The 27,174-nt window shown below is 34.3% G+C and overlaps 1 protein-coding gene across 5 annotated transcripts in view; it reads left to right on the top strand.

The window, feature by feature from the left end:
* LOC124362102 overlaps window positions 1-27,174 on the top strand; it is a 265,442-nt gene that overhangs the window by 108,731 nt on the left and 129,537 nt on the right. Inside the window, exon 1 of one of the 5 annotated variants that reach the window (XM_046816286.1) lies at window positions 7,112-7,248. The exons of the other annotated variants lie outside the window; for them this stretch is intronic. The gene's annotated coding sequence lies outside the window, so the exon portion shown is untranslated. Of the gene's footprint in view, window positions 1-7,111; window positions 7,249-27,174 lie in introns of those variants that run through there. 5 annotated transcript variants of the gene reach the window in all.

The raw sequence follows: 27,174 nt of genomic DNA, 5'->3' as shown, positions 1-27,174 counted from the left end.
AGTATATTGCCCTGAACTACCAAAGTTATATTCTGTCAAGTGACAAATGCCATTCATATAAATTTCAACACTTTATACTGTGGTACCATCGAATATCCGATGGATATGTGTTGCATGACTGTATATACTGATTTCTATTAAAAAAGATCTACTAGAGATATGAATTTTAGTTCAAAACAAAGAAAAAAAACACTGCTACGTATAGTCCTCAACCTTTAGGTTTTAAAACCACGATTTTTCGTATTTACAGGCTTATGTGAATCTGTTCCAAATAAAGTACCAAATGTTTACCAAACTTTAAAGTGTTTATGATGGTGGTTGCATGTACATTAAATGTACAAGTTTGCATACTAACGATGGAATAAATCAATCTATTTATTAACAAACAACCGCTTTATGCTTGCAACATATTTAAAGTACGATTCAGAACAAATGAAATTGAAAGATTTTCAAACAAATTGAATGAATTTTTTAAAATAGTTCTGTTCTTAAAATTTCGTTCATGTTCCTGTTTAAAAAAAGTCTGTTCATCGTTTTGATTACATAACATCTCAACCAAACAAGAGCATCAAACTTCAAAACTGATTTAAAGTTTGTACAGTAACTGCACTTATAATGCAATATACCTAAGAAAAGTACCAGAGACGGGGTTTTATTACAAGACGTTTATGTCCATACAAACTTTCAATGTAGGCTCTGATCCACACAGAAACAAAACCAAATCCGTTCAGAACCCATAAAGGATTCGAGAAATTTGTATTGTTACAAATCTTTTTCTTCCTCATAAACTTTCAAGAAGGTGATCGATATAATGTGCAATACATTATTTTCTAAGTAAGTGATTTGTAATCATAACAGATTCTTCTGTAATAAATATAAATTTGAAGAAATCTTATGAGGACAACAACTTCATTATTCTTACTCAAGCGGTGCCGCAAAGAATATTTTAGTTATCTCATAAACAGCAGGAACCAAGCCAGCACCTGTTTTCTTTAATTATTGAATGATACTAAGTCATTGTTAATTAAATTAGCACTTAACTATGTACAATTATACTAATCAGTGTTTAATACATATAGTCTTGTTTGAAAGTATTTATTGCACCCCAATTTGATATATTATTAATATCTATATAAAATACTGACATCGCAACCTCTACTTTTACATATACATAAGATTGACATAAAGAAATACAAAATAAATGATCATTTTGACCTGATTTACTGCTATCTTTATTTATTGAACTATTGTGTACGTTACGATTGAGGGAAATAATGCAAACTTTTGTTTCAGCAGGTGAGTCGGTGATATATTTACAGTTTCGATGTAAGTATTTCTACAGTAAGTATTTCCTGATAAAACATATTTGAAGAAGATTAAATAACTATAAAAAGAGTAATTAAAGTTTCACAGCAAATATCTTAAACGTAACGTAAGTGATTAAAAAAGTATACACAAGATCCTCTCACAGATTTTATAGGCAATTTTTAATAATGACAGGGTTCCTCTACAAAAGTGAAAAAATATTTTGATTCATTAAAGATAGTTTTCATTAATTTATCTTTCTTTTTAATAACAAAAGTTTATTATAGATATATAATTTATTACGATGTGTGATGTCTAAAATATGTTTTGAATAATAATAAATAAATAATTGTAATAATTATTTTAATAAAAGAAATCAATTTTTAAAATAAAGTTATCATTTTAAATACTATAATAATTTTATATATTGCTGCAAGCCTATAAAATTTAAATAAAAAGGTCCATGTTCGTAGTTTTTATTAAATCTAGCATAATCCATTTGCTATTGCAAAAATAATGCTTAGTTAAAAAATAGTACAAATACTACATAACATTAAAAATGAAAGTTCTATTACAGCAAGTAACAAAAGTTAATATAATGAAATACAATAAATAAAAAATTGTAGAGATAAATTGAAACATGTGGAGAAACATAAACAATTATTTAGATTCCAAAAATTATCAATAAAACAGAAAATTATCAATCTTAGATTTAATAGAAATAAAACTAGAATTAGAATTAGAATAAAACTTCAGGGTTCATTACCCAGAATTAATATAACACAAAAATACAAATAATAATACTAATAAGGAAGAAAACAAACAAAAAATAATGAAGAACCCATCATTATGGTTTTAGTTTTACCCAAATAATCCAAATAGCTGCTCTTCATGCGATACAGTTATGTTTAACTTAATTAGTTTCTTTTAGGAACACAATAATGTGTGTAAATGTAAACAATGAGTACAAGTATGTATGGTAAATGAACCATAAGTAATACCATTAATTCAATCCAGATCTAAACATTTTTATTCCCAGAAAAAAAGAGAGATTTTAAACCTATGTTTTTCAATTACTATATGGCTGCTTAACAGTTTTATATAGATTGTAAATATCAAGTTACGACTTTTATATAATTTATTTTATACCACAATTTAATATACTTAAAATTCACTATGTTAATTAGGAGACATACTAATTAGTTGTCATTTCGATAATTTGATATTTTTGTTTAAGTAAAAACTAAAAAGGTAATATTTCAAAACGTACTGACAACGAGTTCATAAACGTTGATCGAGAATAGAAAATTAACACTTTTACAACATGTTATCGCCGCCCATTTGTCGTTCAAGGCTTATAAACTATTCAGTAATTAAGTATAACGACCAGTACACAGCGCTACTGAGTGTTTGTAGTTGCGGTAATCCCCGACAGATAACGTCGGCTGAGTGATCTCGTTACCGGTTCTGGTTCTGGTTCTGGTTTCGGTTCACTCTTGCTCTCGTTCCCTTCTCGTCAGGAATTCGGTTTCACTTTCACAGTCTTAGCGTCGAGACTGCAGTCAGAGTACTCTGTTGTTTGTCTTACTTTGTTGTAGTTCCCCAAGTGTTTTTGTTTTTGAAGCCGGTGAAATCTCTTACTGATCTTAAATCTATACTTGGGCTTCCAGGATGGCGATATTTTCAGAATGATTTAGTAAGAGGAAGTAGTTTAAGGATGTGGATTAGAGATACTTCCTGCCGATATCCCACGATACATCCAAGATGACACTTCATAGAATACTCTGTCGAAGTGATGCCAGCTTGGAAGAAAGGCAGGATTTTTCTGCATAAAAACGGACTAGGGGTGGTAGCCTTACAACACCTTTAACACCAACTGAGGTTTCATCCATTTCAACAATCATCATTGTTAGTAAACAAGACATATTTACCATTATATCCCTTTACTCCATCATCTTGACAATTGCGGTCAGTATTATGCAACACCTTTACATCCATTGGATGGGGCAAGAAGTGACATACGAGTTTTTGTACCTAGTGAGGGTTCTTCTGAAACGTATAAATCGACTAGAAGTGCACCCTCAACAACATTCGTTCTTTTCTTTTTGTCTTGTGTAAACTCCACATATTTTGTTCAATAAGTTTATACGTCTTGAACATGATTTTCTCAGATGCAAAGAATTACTTCAGGGTAAAGAATAGTGGAAGAGCAAAGATATATATGAGGAAGTGGTATCCGTTTGGTTTGTTGTCATCCTATAAGTATGTATTACTGTTATTTATGAGGGTATTTTATGGGTTTTAGTAGCAGTTAATCATAATACTTATTATGCTAGAGTCTTTCAGGCGTAGTCCTATTGACCTCATCATTACTTTTCTTCAATGAACTGTTCGGTTTTTATTAAGAATTATTCTTGCCGTTAAAACACATCTGTTTCAGTATCGCCTCGAATCATGGTTTACTATAAAACCATGGGAATATTTTATTGACAGTTCAGGCTATGTTCAAGATTCGATACCAGGTGTTTATTTATTCCTCTCGGACAGGATGAGTTAATAATAATAGAATATCTGTAAAGTTTAAAGTTAAATTTGGAATGAATAAAACTAAAACTTACTAAAATTGGAATGGAAAGATTAAAACCGAGTCGTTTTTCTATTGCTTGTTAATAAGTGATCGGGATTATTCAATACAATGGATAGTATTTGCACCATTTTTAATATACTGATACCTATCGATTGGATGCATATCTTAGGCTCTACAACTAAGTCCCAGTTAATATCGATTAATCGGCCCGTAATTTACCAATATTAGAACAGATAAACCCGTTGTACTACGTTTGATTGCCTCACTTGATGAGTAAATTATTCCCCATTAGAAATGTAACTGAGAAGTCTACGCAATGTTTGAACAAAATTTCTACTTTTTTCAAAATTGCGATATGTTTTGAAAAGGTGCGGTGGCATTATCCTTTAAGTACCCCAATACTGGGATTCAAGTCCCTAAAATATGTGACTGGCAATCGCGAGGAACATAAACATAAATTACATTGATAAAAATATATTGCAGTGCATTCCAGTAGTCTGTTATGGACATGGAAGAAAATCCACTTATCTTACACTCTGTACAACCACGCTGATAAGGACCATGGCCACAAATTAATGGACTCAACCGGGAAACCATAATGCACTCTCACCTGGGTATTGAAATGTCCCTGAATATTAATGCGACATTAAGGACATTAATGTTGATGAGATGGGAATTCCTATCCTATCTCATTTCAACATGTCCGGCAGCTCGAGAACTTCAGCAAGGTGTCGTGTACCATCGTGAGTTGCGTTTATATGTCCCAACGCTTAGTTATCGGCATTGGGAGGAATTTCAGTCCAGGAAATTCCAATTGAAGACATCTCTCCTAGCATTCCTGGACATTGAAAGGAATCGTAAACTCCGGAACACCTCCCCCCCCACCTCGCTGAATCAGGACTGACAGAGAACGACAGGAGAGTCACTTGTAACGTTAACCATGGTAACTTTGTACTTTGAGTCAATGTTAGTGGATCATGAGGAACACGTTTACAAAGATTCATGGTTGCATATAGTAGGCGTCGTGTTGCAGCTGACAATATTCTATATTGTCAATATTGACAATATGCTCACCCACGCCAAGGTTGGATGAATAAGCCCTACTGGTATGGAGTTAGCCTAAAAAGGAAATATATTTGCTACCAGTACCTTTAAGTACCTTTTACTCAAATAGAGTATTAAATTTAGATCGGAAACAAATTAGAAATTTCGTTGGTTTACATAATTTTAGGACGCCAATGTCACCTTTTGTTTTGAATTTTCCGTAAACCTTCCGCTTAGCTTTTGACAATCCCTCCCAAGTTACTATACATTATTATATTATATATTAAAAACTTGCTATCCGCTGTCTCAATGACATCATTATTTGCGTAACATTTTGATATTGGATCAAAGTTTTTTAAATATTCTTTCACCAAATGACGGCTTAAAAATTAGTAACAGATTAAGAGTTCGAATTATTCTAATATTTTGATTATAAATAACAGTTTTATTTTTGTTATTATCCTGCTACAAATATTTAATCACATTTTAAAGATAAAATTAATGTACTTTCCATGAAATATAATGCGAGGGTTGGATGTAATGTAGTCTTGATACTTCTATCCAAGGTCGTCATTAATACCCCAATGATCACGTAAACTAAGAAAACTAGGCACTCAAATAGGTCCTGAATAACTTTGTGTTAGTTGGTATAAGTGTATTTTGGCTGAATAACATAAATACTAACTTCTATTTAATCACCATCCATGTTGAGCCTATCCCTGTTGTCCTACTAATGTTTCCAGGTTGACTGTGAGATAGGTATCTTCTTGCCACCCTCCTTCCAACCAATGATCAAACTGGCTTTCTCACTTTAACCAGTGTCTTATCATAAATTACATAAAATTAAAAATATTTGATATGAAATACTTAATATATAATTCAGTTTGACCGAGTAAGGTCTGATGTATAAATAAACCATAAAATACAAACCAGATGGCCGAGGTTTCGGAAGCTGGATCATGTACTTGAGAAACACAACATACTCCAGAATGTTCAGCTACATTTCATGGGAACAGCTATCCAAGGCCCGTATCTTGAATTTTAAAGATAAGTTCTTCATGCGATGGATTACATTATTATGTTTACAATGAATACAACATTTAATTTTCTAGAAATTCAAAAATCGTCTCTAATTAAGATATTCGGCGGGGACTCTCAAAAATTTCTTCAGGAAACCGAAATGGATTCTGAGGCTGGTGAACTTATAGTATTCGTAGATTTAGGAACTTTTAATACTTTTATGGAAGTTATTTATTAGATATTATGACATGCTCAAATTCCAATAACATCAAGTACTATCCAGATCCCAAGACCTAATCGAAATGATTTTCAGAAACAATAGTGTGGATTAGGAATGGCTTAGACAACTAGGACATTTAGAATTTTCATACTATTTTATTTTGAGTACTAGTCGGAAAATGTAGTAGGATGCATAATCCTTTTAAATATTTACTATTCTTTTGTTCGAACGATCGTCCAAAAGTTTTGAAATAGAAAAGTAATAAATACTACTAAATGTAAGTAATAAAATACTTTTCCAAATTATTTATTTTTTTCGACGAGGCCTTTTGAAACCAAAGGTTTTATCATCAGGCGACTTCAAAAATAAATATTTACATAATTTTTATTACAATTAAAACACCATATGATGTAAATGTGCAAATACAACAATTTTGGAGATCTTTCAGACATTATGAAAAAATTAGATATGACTACAGTGTAATTTTGGAATATACTGAGAAGAAAGAAGACTGGAATAATTTTCAATAGGACCTTCTTCATTGTTTCTGAGTTTTTTTTTTCTCATACTGGCTGAAATATTTCAAACATTTTTATATTTGCATATTTACACCAAATGGTATTTTAGTTGTAATAAAAATTATGTAAATATTTATTTGTGGAGTCGCCTGATGATGAAACCTTTGGTTTCAAAATGCCTCGTCCAAAAAAATTAATAATTTAGAAAAGTATTGTATTATTTACATTTAGTAGTATTTATATAAGTTTTTTCCAATTGTTCCGAGTCTTCAATAGAAAAGTAATGATGTGATGTTTTAATTGTTATTTGGTAAGAATTTGGAAGGATTGCGTCTTCATGCAAATCATATCGCCTGTCCGGTGATGTGAAGCACATAGTACCGCTAGTGACCACACCGAGGCGCTAGCAGCTACTCGCGGCGAGTAGATACTCAAGTCAGTGTGCCCGCTTCACGCGCCGTGACACCATGTCAGCGTCGGTTCTGTGACATTCCAGTAGTTGTCGATTGTGCCGTCCTTGTGTGGAATTTATTTTTGGTTTGGTTTTATTTTGGGTGAGTATTACATTTTTCATAAATCTATACTACCAGTCATTTTTAATGTTAAACCAAGTTTAACACAAATTAAATCTTAATCTTATTACTATAAGATTTTAATTAGTTAAATATTATAACTTGTTATATGATAATCTAATTCTGCTTGGTAATTAAGATAACTTTATTATAAATATAATTTGAATAGTAAATAAAACTTAATATTTTTTTTAAATATTACTACGTGTACAAATATAATTTTATATAACATTTGAGAATTTAAAAAAATATACATATTGCACCACGTACTTAAAAATATATTATTAGCAACGAAAATATTAATAGTAACTACAATTTTTTTTTTTAATTTGTCCACTTTTGTCAACACAAATAATAATTCATACAAAAAACTTTACTTGATATACAGTACATGCTTTATATACTCATTATCCAAAATATATAATTTTGTCTAAGTAACTTAAATAGTATTGTATATTGACTGCATATAGTCAACTTGTTTTTTTAATTACACTAAATAAAACAAATAAAATTAATTACATTCAGTATTATTTTAAAACTATAAATAAATCTAAAAATATGGAAGTACTGAATATGAAGTATGGAATACTGAATTAGTCATTAATTGTAATAAAAAATGACATTCCCAAGAATCCGGTTAAGGAATAAATTCTAAACATCTTTAATATTATTAAAATATCGTTCTAAAGATAGAAACATCAATATTTCTTAGAAACAATACAATAATGCTAGAAAAGAAACCGTAAATTTTTGAAAGAAAAAATAACAGTTTTATATCTTTTATAAACATATAGATAATACTATTTTTCATATCTTAAAAAAAATCATTTTTTTTGGAGTAATTAATTTCGTTTGAACTTAAAAATCTTCGTTTACCTTACAGTTCTTAACTTGTAACAGTTACGTTGGTTTGTTTTGATGAAAATGGGTACTTGTAAGTTAACTTCACCAATGCCAACACAATAATTAAATTAATATAGGTGTATATTAAATGGAAAAATTGTTATAACGTATACTTCTAAAGCTAAAAATAAATGAATTGCGCAAGCATTTTAAGTCTATACAATATCACCATTATAAAAATCTTAACTAAATACAATCTTAATGTTTGTTAAGTAATCAACGAGTATTGATAAAACCAGCTAAGGATTATTCATATAAAATGTAAATAACGATATCACTCGTTATTCTCTATTTTAATTCAGTATCCTAAACATTTGAAGGAGAGAAGTGTACATAGTTTACAATGTGTGTAGGTTACTTGCACCTCCCCCCCCCCCCTAGCCCCGCCGGAGGTTGGTTATTATCGTCATTTCTCGTTATTGCGGAGGATCAGACATACACTGGTGCCACCTAATAAAGCATCACTTACTGTAATAGCGGCCTTCGGTGTCTTCATCAGTTCTTCGCCTTAGATGCCAACTACTCGGTTCCTTCAATGCGATGGATAACTTTTGATAATTAGCACAACATCACACATTTACATGATCACTCTGAAATGGGTGTTTTCTTAACATATTTATTAGATATTTATTAAATCTAAACATAAAATAACTGATTCAGTATCCTTTAACTTTCCATTTACATTGATAAGTCCGAGTCTGCAACCTCACTTTGACCACCCTACAAATATTTTAAAGACACCAAATTTTACATTATTTACATTCCATAAACCCTCATTGGATTTAGTGTTTTTTTTAATATTATGATTATACCACGCAATAATTGCACAAAGTTAGGTTAAACCTGAAGAATTTGTAAACAAAATAAATGTGCCCGAATTTGTATTTGTCTCAAGTAAAACTTAAATTTTTCATTAATTATTACTTTGTAATCTACATGAATTTCGATTCAAAACAATTGTTGAACACGCCTTCCTTTGAAGTTTCTACAATAAGGTTTTTACTTTAGGAACCTATTACACAGATTGACTTCTTTTTTTACCATATTTGATGGATGGAGCATAAATGAAAGCAATCTTTGGGTTGTCGCATAAGATTAGACGTAAATTATTTGTCCTGGGCCTATATAAGAATCAATTATTAGTAACACTATTATACTTTTACTATAAACGTCTTTGAATTCGTTATCATGATATATCCGTCGTTAAATTCGTGTTTGGACCGATAATTTGTTAAATTATATTTGATATTTATTAAATTTATGTTCAATTGAAATTAAACACATGTATATTATTCAGCGGTTTTATACTCAAATGAGAAAACAAGAGCTGATATAAGATAGAAGAAGTCTATATTAAACCCATATTTGAGTCCGTGTTCCATCAGGCAGTATATTAAAAAAAACTGTCATTGAAACTAGAGTAGTATATTTGTAAACATAAATATGTTACTTATTCTCTTTGCAATAATCCTTTCTAGGGTTTGTTACATCTTGTAAATATATGTAAACTATGTTTTATAACTGGTTTAAAGATAAGTTTCTTATTATCAGTACTTCAATACAATACAAATTTACAAAATAGTTTTTGCCCAATAAGTATTCTATCATGCCTCTCAAAATGGCTCAAAAGAGTAGTACACCAACAGTGTTATTCTTATCTCAATACCTATAATATTTTGATCAAATTCCAATCGGGATTCAGATGTAATCATAGTTCTACGACAGCTTTATTGAAAATCACCAATGATAATCGATTGGCAATGGATAAGAGACTAGTGACTATTTTAATACTTTGCGACTTTTCTTAGGCCTTCGACTGCGTATACCATCCCCTTCTCCTCATCAGATTATAGAAGTATGATTTTTCCTATGGTTTCCTTAACTGGGTCGAGTCTTACTTCACTGGACGTCGACAATGTGTGAAGGAAGGGGATAAAATGTCTTACTGGTAAACTGTTACGAAGGGAGTTTCACAAGGCTCTGTTCTTGGGCCCCTTCTATTCCCAGTATACACAAACGATATTACTTCAATTATAAAATATTTAAATATAAAACTTTACGCCGATGATTTACAAACATACTTTCACTGTTTACTAACGAACTAGACACTGCTGTGTCACTGCTCAATTTGGTTAGTGAAGCGATTAACTTTTGGGATAAACTACATGGACAGAAACTGAATGAAAACAAGAGACTGATTAACCGTATTAACCTTGGTACCACAACTAAATTAAAACCTAACAGTCGTGAACCAACTTAACTAACTAACGCTTACTTCGCACGCAAACTTACACTTTTGTATCTACACCTAATATCTACCGTATTATATGACTAGTTAACGACCTGTAACAAGTAAGACATATTGATGATGTTTAATATCTTGTGTGATATCTATAATGCAAAAAATTATTTATGAATTATTTCTTTGCCAACAAAGAGAAAAACTATGTTTAGGCGTATATGGTGTAAACTTTTTATGTGTGCCAATTAGGTATATCTTTGTGTTTTTATGGGGCTGGGAATGTTAAATTACTGGTCTGGGTAAAGGAGAGTTAATTTAATGTTCCACCTCCTCATTATTAATATACAGTACAGTAATAATATTATTATTATTCTAATAATATTACCTAATTTAATGTATTATTAGTATTTAATGTGTTAATATTACTTGTTTTAATATTTTCATACTTCAATTTTTTTTTTTAAAATAAGTAAAACAATTTTCAGAAGACATGGCAATTAAACTATATTACATAATGAAATACTAGTACACAACATTGAATGGGGCACATTTGAATTAAATGCGTACTAAGACTTAAATGGAGTTTATGATGGCGGGTTGGCGAGATAGAATCCAATTCCTTCTCTTAATGCGATTAGGATAATCAACAAGACAGCTTATGGAGATCCGGATTCGGGAGGTAGTATGGATGTAGGAGATTACCACAAAATCCATTGCCAACCTTAGGAATGCCTAGGAATATATTTAAATTTTCAAATAAATATCGTTTTGATGATACCTTAATGATGCCGTGTTTTCAATCCTTGTGGTGTAACCTAACCTAACCTATAACTAACCTCATAGGGATGGTGGGCAGGAGGAACTTACTGTTAAAGGCAGTTGCTAGGTTAGATGTAACCTAGGTGGTGTGCCCTCTTTGCTTTGACTGGAGAGGCTGCTTCAAAGCTTGCTTCCCCTTCTTCCAAGGTTAAATGTCTTATATTAATGGTCCAAATCCTTCTTCATGGATCTCGACAGGAGGCGACCTCTACTCTTACTGGGTAGTAATAGTTATTCAGCGATACTCGTATATCATCTCCGTAAGACATTCCGTACATAGTGTAAATGTTTTTGTTCTCTGAGGAGAAGAAGCTGAGAAATTGCACTTAGTCCTAAAAGGGCCTTAGAGCTGCTTCCGGAGTTACAGGATATGCTGGACGGATTAGGTTCTATTAGGGGCCGCCTGCTGTCAAGATCCATGAGGAAGGATTTGGGGCATTAATCTCAGTCAGTCATTACTCCTTGGTCAGCTCTATACCAGCCAATCTCGCCATGCCTTACCAGCCTCTCCAAGCCTTACCAGTTTCTTCAAGCTTTACCAATCTCTCTAAGCCTTAAAAGACTCTCCAAGCTTCTCCAACCCGCTAAGCTTTTGATTTTGAGCACTCCAATACGTCCATGTCTATATAGCCGTAAATATAAAAAGGTTTTCGAATTTTAATCTGGTGACAGACGTAATGAAAATTATCGTTTTGAATTTAATTCTAACGAGACCAATTTGTACTAAGTTCTGATTTGTGAACCCGTGGTTGTCAGGGTGCGGCGAGTCCAGCAAGCGGCCTCGGTCCACTTTTACTTTCTGCCGCGCAATTAATCCCTTGGCACCGCAACGCAGCGCAGGATGAAAGCGGAGACGGAGAGAGCGTGCTTACTGTTGCCCACGGGCGCTAACTAGATATGATTGATTAGCCGATGATAAGAGAGTCCAAGCGTTGATAAGGTGTTACTTACTAACGACCCCCTGTAGAGCTTTCTACATATAATTGTGACCATACGTTACTGAAGAGTGCACAACAGTTGATACAGTATTTATGAAGGACTTATATATTCCAGGATTGTGCTGGAGAACTAAGAAATGTATACGACACGGTTGCTTTAGGCTACTATTTAATAGCATTGTTTAGAATTTGAGTAATGAATTTTCAGTACCATGGTGAATATGTAAAACATGTTATAACAATAATTCATATTATTAAAAAATGTATATTACAAAATAGAAAAAATAATCGTTAATATTAGCTTATTAAATATTGTGGTATTGACACTGCCATGGATGTTGTCAATTTGAAAACACGTTACCAAAAGATGTTCCAATATATTATTTATAATCTTGTACAAAGTGTTTGGATATACTAAATTATTATGAATAAGGACTTTGGTTTTAGTAATCCTAAATAAAGAGAACACAACATCCGGTGGGAGTAAAAAGCATAAGTAGCCATAGTATTAGGGAAATCATTTATATCGTATAGTTTATGAACGAGCTTAACGCCATTGACATTTTTACATTAAAACACTTGGTAGATTGCAGGTTGTCCAATATTAAATGGCTCTGACGTTTACGGTAAAACAAGAACACTTTATTTTACAAAAACAAATAGCAATTTATTGTAAATTAGTGGTTTTGATGACCTTCGATGGACTTCAACGACCTCAGTAATCCTGAGATCAAGAGTTCACGATGATCCCTCACGAGCCGTCATCATTCAAGCTCCCACCGTATCATCACGCACAATATCGTACTACACGATTGTACGCACTCTTATCTTCTCGCCGCCACGCACCTGAGCGGGAGTATCATCTCACTTTCACCCAACAGTGATGGAGGCCAAATTTGTATCTCTGATCCGGGGATAGACGCCAAAAATTGACGCTCGTATTAACTTTTACAGCTACTTCGATTCCTGCGTCCGTTTCCTTTTACGATGGGCAATCAATTCGGTTCGATTTCTCTTCCATCGAAAGATTTCTGACACGATTGACCTATTCTGAACACAGCAACCTATGTTCAGCTGATTGGCATCTTGATCAACTCGATACCTGTTTGAAAAAGGCGACACCTGAGCTGTTTACTCTAACATTGTTGTAGACGTGCTACGTTATATGAGCCATAGTTGTATGCAGAAAATTTCTGATTTACGTGAGTAATCAAGTTTCTTAAATTGATATTAATTAAAATATAAAATAATTCTCTAGTTTTAAATATAATATGTAAGGAACCTGTGAATGTGAATTTCAAAATCCATGGAGTCGTATGGTATAACTAAGAACTCTGTTAGCTTTGGATACAAAATGTCAAAACGTACAGTAAAAATAAAATTCCAAAATGTTTTAATTGGTCGTATGGGTCCCTATGATGGCAATGGGAAATTTGAAGGATAAAATAATTTGTAAATTAACTAATTGCAATCATAAGAAATATTTTGTCAGTTTCGTACTTTGTTTGATCGGTTAGTAAGATTTACTTTACTTTATATCGGATCCTTCGATACTCTATTGACTTATATCGGGGTTTTCAACATAAATGTACGTGTTAAAAACTAGGATTTTTCAGAGGATAATTTGCAAAATCTAAAAATCAGTATTACTCCATCTTTTAACAATACAAGAATATTTATAATGTCTAAACCTGTTCCTATCAAATTAACTGTATCCTGCACTATGTCCAGGTTATTGCAGCAGTCTAAACTATAATGAGTAGGTGTTACAAGTACTTTTATGTCTAACGTTGGGATTGCATAATTGAAGAAGTGAAATTATCCCACAATTTTCTGTCGTATATGACGAAATTTATAAAATAAGAAAATAATTTACTTGTATTTTGGTTTTGGATAGCCTACTAATGGATACTTCTTAGGAGTGTAACTCTTAGTCTCCGTGCTCTGGTTTCCCGTACACTCACATTTATTACAACACCCCTTACATTGCAATGCGGCTGCAATGTTCTGCAAGTCGTCATCTGCGGTGATATCAGCAGGGAGATTTTGAAACTCGCATACCAGCCAACCGCCCATGGTACAAGAGAGAGCTCAAGGCCGACCCCACCCGTGTCTCGGTCAACCCTAACAGCCTCTCGGCCAATCGATGTCGTAGCCGAAGTAACCACCTGTGCTCTGCGCAGGAAGTAGCCCATTCACCACCGGAAGTTATCAGTTCCAGCCCAAATAAGGACATTTGTAGAAAGTCCTGAGCTGGAATGGAAACTGGTGACACTCATACTCGGTAGCCAACCACTCGCATCCTTGTAAGCACGCTTGAAACCACTTCAAAACCCGTGTGACAACTAGCCTGCGACTCTTCCTTGAACATTGTAACTAAGCTGAATGATCACTAGACTTGGGAAAGTGCAATAAGCATCCTGCCTATGATTATAAATCCTACGTCGTAAATGTAATCTGAGAAAATGTAGTTTCTTAAAGTACCATTCCGTATCAAAATGCCATTACTATTACACATAGAAAAAAATTATTGTCCAGTTCAAGACAGTTTCTACACTCAGCAAAATCTTTTTAAACTTTTACATATAACAATAGTATGCCTAAGAACGGTTAAAACAAACACTATTCATAGTACATTTTTAGATACTATTAAAAATACATACTCAGTATGAAAATATAGATGACATACAGCGCAAATAAATAACCAAATTCGCAAATATAGTGAAGAAAAAAGATTTTACTGGACATTTGCAATCGTTCTAATGATAAAAGAAATCGGTAACACTACGTTTAGAGATCTTCAATTTGTTCATTTCTTCAGGTAGGTAACTAATCTAACATTTAGGTTAATATAAACAAATCATACCATAGTGTTTTGACAGGTATAAACAAAAATCACTACAATGCACAATTTTTGTAAAATATGCACTTAATAAAAATGAAACACTAATTGTTCAGATCGAAAAATCGTTTGTCTCCTCTTTTGTCAAATTGGACTTTGTGGGATTTTGTTGTGGTATAACTTTTTATTTTAACCTTGATTGTAATTATGTGTTATGTTGGTTTAGTTATCGTCCTGGAGAAGAGGTCAGTTTGCAGATCTCGAAGATTAGTGTTACTGATTTCTTGTGTCACTAAACGACGGCTAATGTCTGGAAAATACTGTTTTTTATCCACAATCCTTCCATCGTAAAAATTTTAATCCCAGACATTACTTGATATATATGTGCGAATAAAGTTGTCTTTATAACAGCTTACATACTTTAGGGTATATGTAGTGAAGGTGTCTATCTTGAAGATTAAACTCCAGTGGAAAGTAAGGAGATGAATCTAAAACTAAATCTCTGCACCCAAAGCGTAAAAGAACTGGAGGTTGCTTCTTTTACGTCTGGCCATTACAGCACCTGGAAGGCTGGAAGATCAAAATGTATCGGTCTCAAAAATCTACTGACTTCTCTATATTCGTACCGTAGTCTTGTTGTACACACTTAATAACTACATAACAAATCTAAAGTCTTAGAGAAATATTAACAGTTTTTAGGACCCATGTGGTCAGTTCCTCCAGAATTTGACATGGGCCATGGCGGAAGCTGAGGCGAATGTCCGCACGTCTGGTTTTCGCACGACCCGCTTGTCAGTACGGTCATGTGTCGGACGTGGCTCATGGACTCTTGCCAGAAGCTATAATATACCGCCATTCCACGCTATTGTCATCCACTTGTCGAGTACAGTTACAGCGTTAACCTCGCCGTCCACAACGGCGTCTTTATACCAGCCGCTTGGCAGAAGGAACGGGAATTGTTTGGAATCACTGTTTCTACACGTGTGTATTTCCATTTCTATGAAGAGCTGAACATTTCTGTTTGAGATCGTGATTGAAGATGATCAAGACACATCACCAGAACAGTCATTGATTGAGTTGCGAGGAAGAATCTTGAACCAATCTGATTCTGAAGAAACAGTTTGCATATTGAGAAGAAAAATAATTCACATTAGGCAATAGCCTAAGTATAAAGACAAACTAGTGAGTTATATCAGCAGCAGGAGTCGCTAACCCATTTATTGGTCCTTACCTTTTATCACCTTCTTCTACGGTTGGCAGCCAACGAGATAAACTACGTGCAGCACCATTAAACATTTCATCAGATCACCTACCAAGCACTTTCCGATCATGATCTCGTCCAATCACTCCTTCACATCATCCTGTCGCCATCGTCACCTCGCACGACAGTGACGCCTCGTGCTGCCGCCACGCCGCCGCGTGGTCTTCGTGCGGTTTGTGGGCGATGACATCTACGACCTTGCCTCATCGCCGACGTGAGGGACTGGCTGGTGCAGTCTTACCCATCCAGAGGCATGCCAGATGGATGTTGGCAAGTGGCCACCCGAGCACCGGGCAGACGTCCTTGTCAAATGTCAGATGAAGAGCAGCAGCTGGCTCTTTGTAGAGTTGGACAGGGTGAACGTCTTCTTGATGGTTGTCTTTGCACTTACCGCCTGTTGATGAAGAGTTTAATTAGGGCACTCTTGTGACGTTGATGAACCCGTCGTTAGGGAGCTTGTTGCTGATTTGTAATGCTCATAAACTATATAGTACTTGTGAAATATTAGCCAATCGTAGGTCTTTTTTTCTTTCAGAAGTTGTTTCCAAGACGCCATCTGAAATAATTAAAAAGGAAAATCAGTTGGCTAGTTAGTTGGAAAATAAGGATTCTAAAAATATTGACCCAATGCCTCATTGCAATATATTTCCATGTTGGTGATCTCTACAGCATTGATCAATCTGCATTGATTGAAAACCTTTGCTGTTTAAAATTCCAATGCAGTTTCTAATTAGGTCTATATCTTCTAACTCCCACGGCCTCATTACCTAAACAGAGAATGAGATTAGTATTAACGACCGGATATAGATAAGACTCGTTAAGGTATCACAATGAGAATACTTAGGCGTCTAGTAGGTGACTCATTGGAGAGCGTCTAAAATAGGTGCCTTCATTCTTAAAATCGCGTCGTTATTTGTTTGTCTGTGTGATAACTTTTAATGAATGGTCCTAGGACTAAAAACTGTTATATAGGTTCCTGTGGTCAAACTAAGAACTCTATTGTTTTTGTAATAGAAAAGACAGCAAAGTTACGATGGGAAAAAAACCTTTTGAAAAGATTATCTTTACATTTTGTCAGAGCCTTCCATAATCTGTTAAATCGGTTTGTCAATCTATGAATAGAACCTTTGACTGTATTAGTTACTCAGGAGACAGATAATTTATATGGACAATTGTGCTGTAGTTCACGGGATATTTCAGTTAGTTGTGAGGTCCGGTGCTAGGTTTGTATCATAGTTAGCATTCAAATATGTGCTTCCGGACCTCTCACACTACATATGTACGAATAAGCAGTCACTTTTGCCGTGCCTCATAATTATAGCATTGGATATGTTATATCTTGGCTTTTTATCGATCATGAAATAGAAGTTCCTGTCTTTATTCTACGTTTTATAACGGAATTCATTGCAATTTGACTGTAACAGTGAAAATTGCAATATTGTATAGTGCAGTTTAATTTTTGGACTAAATTGGATCAGTTTATAGATCAGATAAATATTTCTGACATCGATTTGGCTTGATGTATAAAGTTACTTAGTGTCTGAACATCAGAGATCGCCGCCACCAGAGGAGAACTACTGTCGCGCCGCCACCACAGTCCATTAGTAAGCATGATATCAGACTGTCGATTCTTCAGTACTCACTAGTTGTTTTGCTCGATTGTCAGAGCATCGCGTTGACACGTCTGAAGTCGCGCCGACCAGTGTATAGATGGCCACGACAAATGTATAGATGTCCACGGCAAGTGTAAGAGTGAAACCTGGAGGATCAGGGTCAGGTGGCCGGCGGCGCGACGAGAGAAATGCTGTAGATATCCGTGTCACCGGGGAAAGCAGACGATACCGGCCTTACGCTCGGCACCGGTCGATCATAGCCGATACTTTCGCTCCGTGAGGGACATCAGTGATCGGAGACGTGTGGTTTTCGCTTGGACTTCGATATCACTTGACTAACAAGCTGCCACTGTAATTAAACATTAATTCAATACTTGCATCTCGGATAAAAATCAGGATAAGACTCATTGAACAGTTACCTATCTTGAATATCAAAATGAAAAAAATGCCCTCTTGATAATGATCAATTTGTACAGTTGAACGACAGAATCATCTATTGCAGCATTTCTAGCTTTGCCCAACTATATTAAAAAAAACTAGTTCCAATAACTAACAACCAAATAACTGTAGATCCTAATGTTTAATTCGGAAAAAACTTCACTTGGTCTACCGTGAAGATTGATATTTTAGTCCACACTTTATTTATAATGCTTTAGCATATCAGTTATCAACTAATCGTTATGTAAAGGAATGTTCAATGTCAAGGGTACCTAATTAACAAACTGTTGTAGTTCCGTATAACCCCAGTCTAGAACTGAAAATTGTTTTTATCTCCTATTTTGATCTACTGACTGTTTTTTTTATTTTTATTTATTTTCCTATATAAAATAAAATCTTATCTTTATCATATCATCCGTTCCTGCTATAAAAACCATGAAAATATAAAAATAATATACATAGTCTTGCAGCGTTTTAACTCATAGTATGTTATTATCACGAATTTGTTTGGATTTTAGAATGAAAACTGTTCAAGTGGATTGTACACCATTATAAACTAGACTAGTATTATATTGAAATACTTGCTCATAAGTCGCAATAGACTACCGTACCTGAGAACGTGCTACGAAGAGTGATCATAATTGAATTCCCTTTCCAAGAAGGGCCCTCATCTCATAAAATGTATCGGACATCCCACATGGCTGCCAGCTTCTATTCATGTAAAGACTACCATCTTAAGACTGAATTATAGTGATTGAATTTCGCCAGGTGAGACGGTAACGCCCAGTCAGTCGAGGCCACGCCTTGTAAAACAATGTGTTCGTTAAATGTCTCGGGCAGCTCGGCACGGCGAGGAGTGCAGTGTATATAGTACTGTATCTCGTGCACGAGCGACGGTATACAGGAGGCACTGGAGCAGCGGCCTGCCTAACCTCACGAGTCACCACTTACCCGCGCAATCAGACAGCTGACCCAGTTATTCTACCTAACCTAACCTGTCCGACAGACTGGTTCGTCAGCTGTCCGCCTCGTTATAAGTTTTGCAGTGCAAATAGCTTAGGTTCATATCGTATTAGGTTAATAACGAATAGGGTTGTTGTTAAAGATCTAAAGTCAGTTCAACTATTTTTAATTCTCTTAGCTGATTCAGATATTAGTGATTCTCAAACAGATTTATCACCAAGAGAGGTGAAATCACATAGTATTTTCTGTACAAACAGAAACAGTGAAAGTACCAATACAAACCAAACATACCATTAATAGAGCTTACTCTGAAAACCAATTTGGGCCGATTGCTTCACCCGGGAACTGCAACTGAACGGGGAAATTGCAGTGGGGGAAGGGGGTGTAGCAGTGGTACAGCATTGGATGACGAAAGGTCATATTGGTGATAAGTGCTAACCTCAATACCAGAACAGCCAAAGCGGACAGACGAACTCAACCGCCATGAAATGAGAGTCAGACCACATAATTGGCCCTAAGCCACTGTTTTCGCACTAATGACGCCATTTAGCTTGCATTTTTCCACGAGTTCTTCTTTTGACACGGGTGGGCGTTTTGAAAGGGATCATAAAGGTGAAATTATACCTGGCCACACGCGTATAGCTTTTGTGAAAGTCTTCTTAGATTTAGACCCTCTAAATCTTTCTTCAAAAAAATCAAAACGATGTCTAGACTTTGCAAAGTGAAAGTATACGGGTGACAATTTAGCAATTTATAATTTTGAAAAGTGAGTGTACTTTTAAAAATTTTAAACTTTTGACACGTGAGTGTGCAGTAAAAGCATTCCTTGATTAAATATATTTAATTTAGACAGTTTAAATAGAAAAGATTAAATTTTAATTTGGATTTTACATTTCTCTGTTAAAAGAAAAAAAATCCTTAAAAGTGGAAGAAAAACTACGGGAATTCACTGCCAATTGAGGGTTGGGGGAACGCGCAACACCAATAAACAGTAAATACCACCAGCTACCACCTCTGGTGCATTTGTTCACCGCCCGTAAAAGCAACAAATGTCACCTGGTCGACACAACAAACCGCCGTAAACTCCCACAATCGGCATCCATAGCTCTGTCAGAAAAGCGTCACCATAATGTCAACCGGTATTTTTAACGCGGACATTTAACAGTTGGGTAAGCGAGACAGAACGACCTTGTGATCTTACACAAGCTGAGCGGGAAAGGTTAGGTTATAAACACCACATCTGAGCTATTCCCGCAGCTGATGGCAACAATGTCTGACGTCACTGCCAGCTGATTTGTAACTGGAACAATGGCGGGGGACTTTAATTGATCCGATCGTACACCACTCGGAGATCTCGAGCGTCGCCGTTAAATCATCATCGGCTCCAGACGGCTGTTACTTCCCTCTGTGTTATGACTGAATTGTGGGAACTGCTTCTGCTCCTGTTATGGGTTATTGTCTCGCTCCTAATGCGATACCCTCATTGTCTCCTCCTTCGCTAATACGTGTTTCACGTTCGTAGTTAGTGTTTGTACTGTTTCAAAGTCGTTCCACTTACACCACACGTAGCAATTAAGCTGTTGCTCATCCCGTGTTCGATAGTCGCTTTCATTGTAGTGTCTTTGAGCAGCTCTTTAAACCCCACTGTACTCCTAAAATACTTCTATAAGCACAAATATATATTGAGGTCGTCCAGAATAACAGACTGTGCAATAATATAAATGGACAGACAAATTTCGGACTGTCCATTAACCTTAAGAGTCTAAAATCAATAGAGTCCTTCCGTCGGCTAAGGGGAATCTAAATACCAATTTTCAACTCTCTAGGACCTTTTTATCAAGAGTTATTACATAGACGGACATACAAACGGATAAACTGATGGAGTGCTCTTTGACCTTTTGTTTCCAATAGCAATACGCTACAGTTCTTTCTTGGAGCAAGAGAAGGCGAAATTTCAAGTCTAGGACCTTTTTACGGAGAATTATAGCACAGATGGGCATATGGACGGGCAAAAACAGATTTTAACCCTGTTGGGTGGAGAAGTGTTGAATAATTGCTTCATTCTATGTTTTATCGTCACATGTGAAAAAGTTAAGCATTGATGGTTATGTGTAATGGCAAGTTCTTTCGCTATGATTTGTAACAGTATACAGTATACAGTATACAGTATACAGTATGCAGTGGTATTTAAGAGTCAGTTTGGGAAACCTACACAGTCAAACTGTATAACCAGCCATCTAAGCCTGCCAACAATCACAAAATGGGAGCCACTATATACAGTTTTAATAACCAAACCAAAATATTTTATGAAACCATCAAAAAAGCGACTATGATGAGGCATTTGAACAACTCACTGCTGATTTCAAAAACAAAGGTCTTCAAACATTAGTCTGCTCACCGATGGGATGTATGCGGGACAAAATAACAATTGGTCACTTCATTGAAAATATTTTTGAGTTCCAAAATGCAACTAATGCCCAAATTAAAAATCATTGTTTTTAATGAAAAAACCCCAAAGAAGCTTGAGAAATGGTATGACTCACAAGGATTTTCTGAAAAAAATTCAGGATTACTATTAGTACCAGACAGTTACATAAAATAGTGGAAGATAAAAAAAAGACAGCACCAACTGACTATCTTTCTGCCTCAACACCAACGCCCATGACAAACAACCCACCATTACCACCAGGGAAGCTGGAAGGGGCACACACAGCAGCTCAAGAGAACCAGATGAGTTTCACTGAGCCAGCAGAGACTACACTCTACATACCCAGGTCCTCACCACATGACAACTCGACGCATTGTTTTACAAGAAAAGACTGCTCTGAGGCAAACAGTAGTTTTAATGATAGCTGTCATTCTAGCAGTGTGGGTTTAAGTGATTCTGTTAAATGGTGAATTATTGTTAAATGGTAGGCATAAGGCATGTAGTTTAATTAATAACTCAAATAACAATTCTGAAGATTTTTTTAATGTTCACAAAGCAAAAAGTCATTGTAAGATAAAAAGGAAACCGAACTACATACAAAATCAAACTTCATATGTAACTGTCTTCCCATCAGAACATACAGCACCTGGCCACCAGAATTGATCCTCTGACAATAACTATCCAAGAGCTTGAACCTGACATCATAATTCTGACTGAACATAAATTAAAATAGTGGATGAAGTTGAAAAACTTAAAATACCAGGTTTTGTATTAGCAAAAGGGTTATGTCAGAAAAAATTATGAGGGAGGTGGGGTATTAATATTGGTATCGGAGCATTTAATAAATTACAAAACAATCGTTTTGATGTTAATTTTGGACCTACTGAAATGAAGACAAAATATTTGAATCTTGTGTTATTCAGATTAAAATCAATTCAGTAAAATTCTTAGTTGGAGGGATTTATAGGAGTCCATCTGAAAATACTGCAAGTTTTTTACAAAAACTAGACATGTTTTTAGAGATTTTATCCAAAATTTGTGATAACATTGTTATTGGTGGTGATATTAATGTTGATGTTTTGAGGGAGGATAGAAAAAAAAAAAGATTTTGTCAATACATTGAATATGCATGGTTTTTATTATACAGTTAAAATTCCAACCAGGGTAACAGACAACAGTGAAACTGCAATAGATAATTTTCTCACCAACATGAAAGCTACTTTATTTGATGTAGAATGTATAATAACATCACTCTCTGATCATGATGCTCAAATGTTCAAAATAAAGAAAAATAAAAATGTTAAATTAAAAATAAGTAGAATTGGAAGAATTTTTAGTGAAAGAAATATAGAAAACTTTAAGAAAGACATATCTAAGGAAGGACTGGACTAAACTTTATATGGCACCAGTAGATGATAAGTTTACATATTTTTACAACATCCTAAAATATTATTTTGATATAAAATTTTCCCTTAAAACGCTTCTTTATTAAAACACAATAAAAACCAATGGATAGATTATGAAATAACTTGCAAACAAAAAGAACTTATAAATAAACATAATTTATATAGGAAGAGTAAAAATAACAAACAAATAAAACTTTCTTTGAAGGAACAAAAAAATAAATATAAAAAAATTGAGATTCAAAAAAAGAAAAGAGATTACATTAATAATAAAGTGGTGAATACAACAAATATCAATAAAACTATATGGCAAGTGGTAAATAATGAAAATTAGAAACAGTAAGGAAATGTCATTTAAAAAATTATAGAGCTTAACGATGGTGGTAAAATAATCTGTGACCCTGTTTGTGTAGCTGATTTATTTAAACATAAGTTTTGTCGAAATGGTAAAGAAGCATGTTGCTCCAAATTTAAACAAAAAGTCAATTTATATTAATCGAAATTCAAATTATAAAAGTAAATTTAAATGCAACACTATTGACTGTAATCAACTAATTAAAATAATTGATTCTATTAAGCCAAAATGGTCGGCAGGTATGATGACATACCTATAAAGATTATTAAAGAGGCAAAACATGCACTTTTAAATCCTCTTTTACATGTGGTGAATGTTTCTATAATAACAGGAAACTTCCCAACTCAATTAAAAAATTATCAAAAGTTGTTCCTGTGTTAAAAAAAGGAGACAGCAAAAATCCTCTAAATTATAGACCATTGGCAATACAACCTGCTTTATCAAAAATATTTGAAAAGACTATGATGATTCAATTAGTAGACTATTTTGAGAAAGGTAATTTGCTGGATTTGGAGCAGCATGGCTATAGAAAAAAATAGATCAACGGTAACAGCATTAATTGATTATATTGAGAATGTGCTAGAAAATTTGGATGAAGGGAATCATACTGTTGGAGCCTTTCTGGATCTGACAAAGGCATTTGATAGTGTCTGCCATAAAACCTTGCTAGAAAAATTAGAATCATATGGTATTGAGGATAAAAGAATTAAGCTGGCATCAGTCATATCTGGAAGGGCGACAGCAGTATGTTAGTATTAAATATCTAGGTAATAATGAAATGAGAAATATTGATTCAAGAATAGAAAAATACAATATTCTGTACCACAAGGTTCAGTATTGGGCCCATTTTTGTTCTTATGCTACTTGGGAGGTATGCCACAGATTTTAACAAATTTATCAAATAAAAATCATTTATGTTTGTTTGCAGATGATATAAGTATGTCGGTTTCTGGAAAAGATTTACAAAGTGTAATAAATACAACAGAATATTCAATGTCACAACTAAAATGTTACTTGAATGATAGAAATTTATTACTTAAATTCTGATAAAACAATTCTAATGAAATTTAAATGTAAACAATCAAATGAGATAAATACAATTGGAAATAAATTTGTAAAAGATACAAAATTCTTGGTCTGGCTCTAAGTAATACATTAAGTTGGACAAAACAAGTAGAAAAAATTTGTCATAAAATGAGTTCTGGAATATTTGCAATCAGGCGGTTATCATTCTTCCTAGAAATAAATGCACTGAAATCTGTTTACTATGCCTTGATACATCCACACATTTCATATGGCATTGAAATTTATGGTGGAACCAGTGCAAATAACTTAAAACAAAATATTACATTTACAAAAAGTGGCAATTAAGACATATTCTACACCTTAAAAATAATGATAGTTGTAAAGACCACTTTATTAACCTAAGAATAATGACAGTATATAGTTTAATATATTTATAAAAACTATATTACATGTCAAGACAAATGCAGAGTCTATACCCAAGGCAACAAGATTATCATTAATTATAATACAAGAAATAGAGAAAATTTTGTTAGTAAAGAAACATAATAAAGAAAAATATAAACAGTGTCCGACATACATAGGAATAAAATTTATAAATAACCTTCCAGGCTGTATTAAGAATGAAAATTCTTTTAATAATTTTAAGAAAATGTTGAAACAATTTTGTACAGATCATTCATTCTACTCTCTTGAAGAGTTTTTTACACTGTGACTTGAAAGTAATTTTGTTTGTATTTGCCTACCATTACAAAACATATTAACACCATGGACATAAATATTTAAAATATTATACTGTATTAAATATAAAGTATGAATACTCTACACCTGAGTCTTATGTTTTATATTGTAGTAAAGGTAATTGACGCAATTCATGTACATTATGTATAAAAAGAATAAAGGAATTTTGAATTTGAATTTGAATTTGAATTTGAATACCAACTGCGCTAACAGAATGCAATTTAACTGATTAGCATTCTTTACACTAAGCGAAAGTCGGTCGGGTCGCAGGCTGTCCGTCGAATCATGATGGACACGATAATACCCGTAATTGGAACTGCCCGACGGTACATCTTCCAGTAGCTGTCCGGCCAATGATATCCAGTCACGCGTCAATCCCGCAATCCGGATAGTCTATCCATGATAAACACAGATTTCACGCTCTCACAATGTTCGCTTTATTTACCCTCCCCCCCCCCCCCCCCCACCAACAACGACCTCACTTTCACTGCAGCCGCGTTACATAACCGGCTGCAGCATAATAAACGCCAATATTGTACTCGACATTCTGATAAATCCCCACGGGAAACCCGGCTCTGAGAGGACACTACTGAGTGAGAGAGAGAGATAGACAATGATCTGGTAGAGATGGAGCTGGAGTCCCGACTGGATGGAGGAGGACGGAGACACAGTTTGCACTTTCTCTAATCAAGGCCTGTAAACGTGTGGGAGGTTCTGTTGTAATCTATTGTTACTTTGCCATTGTTTATCCTTATCTGGGCCCCAGTCTTGCCAACTCCTTGGTTGAAATTACAAGACAGATCGTATTGATTTGGAATTAATTCGTGAAGACTACATTAAAACCCACTCGCCGCACCGCGCCGGTCAGCCCTTGCTATTATGTAAGCTTACCGACAATGTTCTACTTTACTAATGTCTTTGTGTGAAAGCAATCAGTCATTATGAGATTTAAAAGTGTGTCCGTTTAGTTATTGGACATGATATACGATATCCATATAAGGTTAATTATAAAATGTTACACTAGGGAAGGGATTATCGAAAATTGGGGGAAACAAGGGTATTTCGTATAATCAAATTTCGAATTAGTCGGACCACCGTGCCATAAAATATTTGCTTCCGCCTATAATGGATTTTTTAATAATATATAAGAACTGAGCTACATATAAGTTTTGAAATTCACTATTTATTCCAATAGGATGTAATAATCAGTTCCTAACGGAAAGCAAGCTAACGACATAATACTAAATATGGCAACAAGCTATTGTTATGTAAGAAGTTCACAAAATATATTATTAAAGTCGAACGTATCAATAATACGGTGCGTGCACCAAAATATGGCTGACAACACCGTTAGGCTTCTAGCAGTGTAAGAATTAAAAAAATAGTTTCTATTGAACAACTTCCTGTTTTAAATTTTTATTTTAGAAGCAATAGGATTGTGGAAATATAATGTACGTCGGATAAACCTTACACCGGATAGCCACTCTTTGGATAATTGCATACTTAGTGTATATTTATCGTGTATAATAACCCCTCCTTACTTATTTTTATTGCTACTGTTGCCATGGAGGTTTTTGCACCAAATGACCTCTCAAGGTCGATATACAGGAGTTCGTTAGCATGCCGTCTAGCCCACGCTGGAGGTGCGGAGGCCGCAGCTGTGAGTGACCTAACTTTTTTCCAATTCCGGTTGCTTCGATCTGTTTTGTTATTTTCTACTACGTTCTTCAGGATGTGGAGAGGAATGACCTCTCGAAACGAAAGTAATAGTTCATAAAATGCATTGATAAGAATCTGACTTTGGGAATTCAAGACATTAATATCTCAAGGTAAATGACATATAGATGTCTTTGGCGTTCATCCGTCGTATTCACTTTCATTTCGTAAACTGAATCTCGTAAACTTCATTTCCTGATTTACAACTTTACTAATAGTTTTC

The sequence above is a fragment of the Homalodisca vitripennis genome, chromosome 5 (genome assembly GCF_021130785.1).
Source record: "Homalodisca vitripennis isolate AUS2020 chromosome 5, UT_GWSS_2.1, whole genome shotgun sequence".
NCBI classification, from domain to species: Eukaryota; Metazoa; Arthropoda; class Insecta; order Hemiptera; family Cicadellidae; genus Homalodisca; species Homalodisca vitripennis.
This window is presented reverse-complemented; position numbering and strand designations above follow the sequence as displayed.